Consider the following 4,005-nt stretch of genomic DNA (forward strand, 5'->3'; position numbering starts at 1 on the left):
GCCTGGCTTTGGCATATAAGAGCCTGGTTTTTGCACATAAGTCTCAACTCCTCCAATTCAGATTTTTCATTCGAAGATAGACCTGCATCATGAGTTTGTTGTTGAAGTTGGAGTTGTTGTCTTGGTGTAAATTGTTGCTGAAAACCAGGAGGGTTAAATAGCTTATTTCCAAACTGCTGGAATGGCTGTTGCATCACATTCTGATTGTTGCTCCAGCTGAAGTTAGGATGATTCCAGTTGTCAGGATGATAAGTGTCTGGAACTGGTTGTTGCGATCTCTGAAAGTTGCTCACAAACTGAGCTGAGTCACTAGATATAGCGCATTGCTCCGTCACATGCGGACCGGCACACAGCTCATAAACACTATTTATCTGTTTAACACCATAGTTAGCCAGAGAATCGATCTTCATAGACAACGCCTTTAGTTGAGCAGTGATAGCCGTAGCTGTATCCACTTCAAGAACTCCTGCTACCTTGCCCTGTGGATATCTCTGGGTTGGATACTGATATTCATTAGTAGCCATCAGTTCAATTAGATCATAAGCTTCCTCATAGCTCTTTGCCCATAATGCTCCGCCTGATGCTGCATCGAGCATGGGTCTGGACTGTGCTCCCAACCCATTGTAAAAACAAGTGATGATCATCCAATCAGGAATTCCATGATGAGGACACTTCCTAAGCATCTCCTTGTAGCGCTCCCAAGCTTCACTTAGCGATTCTCCCATTTGCTGTGCAAATTGAGTAATAGCATTCCTGAGTGCAGCTGTCTTCGCCATAGGGAAAAATTTAGTAAGAAACTTCTGAGCAAGATCTTCCCAAGTAGTAATCAAACCAGCTGGTAGAGAGTGTAACCAGCTCTTAGCCTTGTCCTTCAGAGAGAATGGGAACAGTCTCAGCTTCACAGCATCTTCAGAAACACCGTTGAACTTGAAGGTGTCGCATATTTCAATGAAATCCCTAATGTGTGTATTGGGATCTTCCGTTGGAGAACCCCCAAACTGGACTGAAGTCTGTACCCATTGAATTATGCCAGGCTTGATCTCAAAGGTATTAGCTGTGATAGCTGGCCGGACAATGCTAGATTGAATGTCATTGATCTTGGGTTGAGAAAAATCCATCAAGGCTTTCGTTCGTGCTGCTGGATCTCCCATTGTAATGAGTACCTGAAACAAAAACAAATAAACCGAGAAAGTAAAAGAATCCGAGTCAGTGAACTTTAACGACCACTGATGACAAGCACATAAACTAAAAATTAACATCGAGTCCCTGGCAGCGGCGCCAAAAACTTGTTAGGGCGAAAACACGCGCTAATATTCACGCAAGTATACGCGTTCGCAAGTAGTATAAGATATAAATCAGATTCGTTCCCACAGAGACTGGTTTAGGTTAAGTTCAATTTATGCACCTATGCAACAATGTATGGTTATCGCTCAATGCTAAGACAAATAACAAATTGGGTTTTTATTAAACTAAGAGATTATACTAAATAACATTAACTAAGAGAATTGAGGTTGAATTACTATATATGACAAACATGGGATTCTAACTTCATTACTACTTCATTCAATAGCCTTCTCGTTCTTAACCTTAGCATGTGATGGTGAGGACACTAATCAGATAACACGAAACTGATAAACGCCAACTTTCGTTGCACGAGTACCATTCTACCAGACATCCACAAAAGAGATAGAAGCTGAATATGCACCAATTATATTGAAACCCTATATGTCTGTAGAATTTGACAACATAACGGTTTAAGAACAAGTTATCTATCTTGATTACATAGGGCAAGTAAAACGGTTAGAGTTACCTACGAATCATGCATACACATACATGAACCTATGCTAGCATGGCAAGTTCTAAACCTCTATATTCACTGTCGCTTCAATAGAGATTAACACGCTATCTTATATGTTAGCTACGCACATAAGACGAATAAGCACAACCAATACTAGGATATCATACAATCACCACACACCAAGATATCGAAATAATTAACTATTGAAATCCATAAGTAAATCCGCTAGAATCCCATGACAACGATTAGCCCATAATCGAACTCATCGTCACCATGGGTTCCAATGAAAGCATGGTATAAACAAGGTCTTAATAAACTAAATAATAATCAAAGTACGAATAAACGAGATCTAGGTTCAACAAGAACGAAAACGAGCATCCAAAGTTACAACTAATTCAAAGAATCACAAGTTGAAAACAAGATCTTCTTTTTTGGAGTTGTTCTGTGCTTCTAGGTCTTCTCCTTGGTATCCCAATCTTCCCGGATGATGAAAACCCTTTTTTTAAGTATATATACGCCCCTAGTGGACCTGGACCCTTAAAATCGTCAAATTCTACTCAAAAAAGGCTTTTTCAGCGAAATCAGCGACCAGCCGCGCCCTGAGCGGCCGCTCAGCTCTGCTGAGCGGGCGCTCAGCTACTGATTGGGAAAAATATTCTGATGAATCTTGTTTTGGCCATAACTTGAGTTCTACTCGTCAGAATTAGGCGATTCAACTGCCCACGCGAAGCTATTGAGATTCTCTACAACTTGACAATGGCCTTGGCTTCCAATTCTGATCACTTTTAATCATATTTCCTTTAAAATCTCTTTTCTTCATTTAACTGATACCTGAAATGCATTAACACAAAAACACATCAAAATACCAACAACTTGAGTCCAAAGCACCAATTTAAGCTTGTAATAAAGCATTCCAAGTGGATATAAAATCCACTTATCAGTGGCCGACACCTTAGAGGTAAGAGGATAATTATAGGCGCTTATGCCAAAGGAATACAGTGATGATGGTTAAAGCTGTGAAGGTTGTATTACGGTTTGGAAGATTGACATTCCTTCTGATGATTGTGCAATACCCAACCGTAATAGTAGTTGGTAAAGGTTTAATTCGTGTAATCGCCATGAGCGGGCTATCTATCTTAAAAGGTCCTATCTTGAGAATAATCCAGGACCATGTTTCAAAAAGGACTGAACAAACCTTTGAGTTAAGTCTTCTATTGAAGGCATATGATTATGAATGGTATTAACCTGATATCGTTGCTTTGATTGAAACTCTTCTGCAATTTTATCTGCTTCATGTCATGAAAGTACGTCAGGATCTGGAGTGTTCTTTATGAATTATGAATTATGAATGGTGATTATGTTAACTCCTTAGAAGAATTTGATACGACAGGTATGGACTCCGTATGGTTAGCTATTAAGACTTCATGGAAAATGAATGACTACAGTAGGTCAACGGTGGACCCTAGTAGTGCAGGAATGATTGTGCGGGTAATGAGCCGATTAATTACAACCGTGAGAGTTGTATTGGAATGGATGTGGAGATTAAGTACCACTAATAGGGTTGTGGTGATGTATAAGTTATCTTTGATAGAAAAACTAGGTCGATTATTTACCTATTGAATATTTATTCCTTTTTATCAATAGAGAGTCGTATTACTATACGAGGAAGATTGCAGTGCAAGTATAGAATTCTAGTAACGATGATGTCTAGAATGAGATCCCAGATTCGATTTTCGATGTCGAAGGAGTTTCAAAGGTGATTGTGTATAAGCTCGAGGAAGAGCATGGGTCCATAGAACGATGGATGGAATAGTAAATATATAAGCATGTGAAATGCGATGCTATTATACTTGATGTGGATTTATATGCATATATGTTTTGTTCTCCTATGTTAAACCTCTATAGTTCAGAGGTAGATTCCAAGCCAGATATTTTGTGGCAGTATATTTTATATATATATACAATTCTCTTCCGTTCGTTCTTCTCTCTTCTTTTCATTTCATGTAAGCTGAGAAGAACAACCCTTACAGAGGGGGAGGTATTGCCGAATGACTATCTATCTATGTGATAGAAGCCTAGTAGGATACCACATGTTGTTTAATTGCTTGTCAAGTACTAAAGGCTGGCCACCTTCTGTACTAACTATGCGATATAACAAGTGTTCATGATCATAATGATCTCTCAACAAATTCCTTTACTTCTATATG

At 39.1% G+C, this 4,005-nt stretch overlaps 1 non-coding gene across 1 annotated transcript; it reads left to right on the forward strand.

Moving 5' to 3' along the window:
* The first annotated feature begins 654 nt into the window (after window positions 1–654).
* On the forward strand, window positions 655–761 carry LOC141682016 (small nucleolar RNA R71). Its single transcript, XR_012559420.1, has one exon. It is a non-coding gene; the product is annotated as a small nucleolar RNA R71 (small nucleolar RNA).
* The last annotated feature ends 3,244 nt before the right edge of the window (window positions 762–4,005 follow it).

This window comes from Apium graveolens, chromosome 8, assembly GCF_009905375.1.
Source record: "Apium graveolens cultivar Ventura chromosome 8, ASM990537v1, whole genome shotgun sequence".
Lineage (NCBI taxonomy): Eukaryota > Viridiplantae > Streptophyta > Magnoliopsida > Apiales > Apiaceae > Apium > Apium graveolens.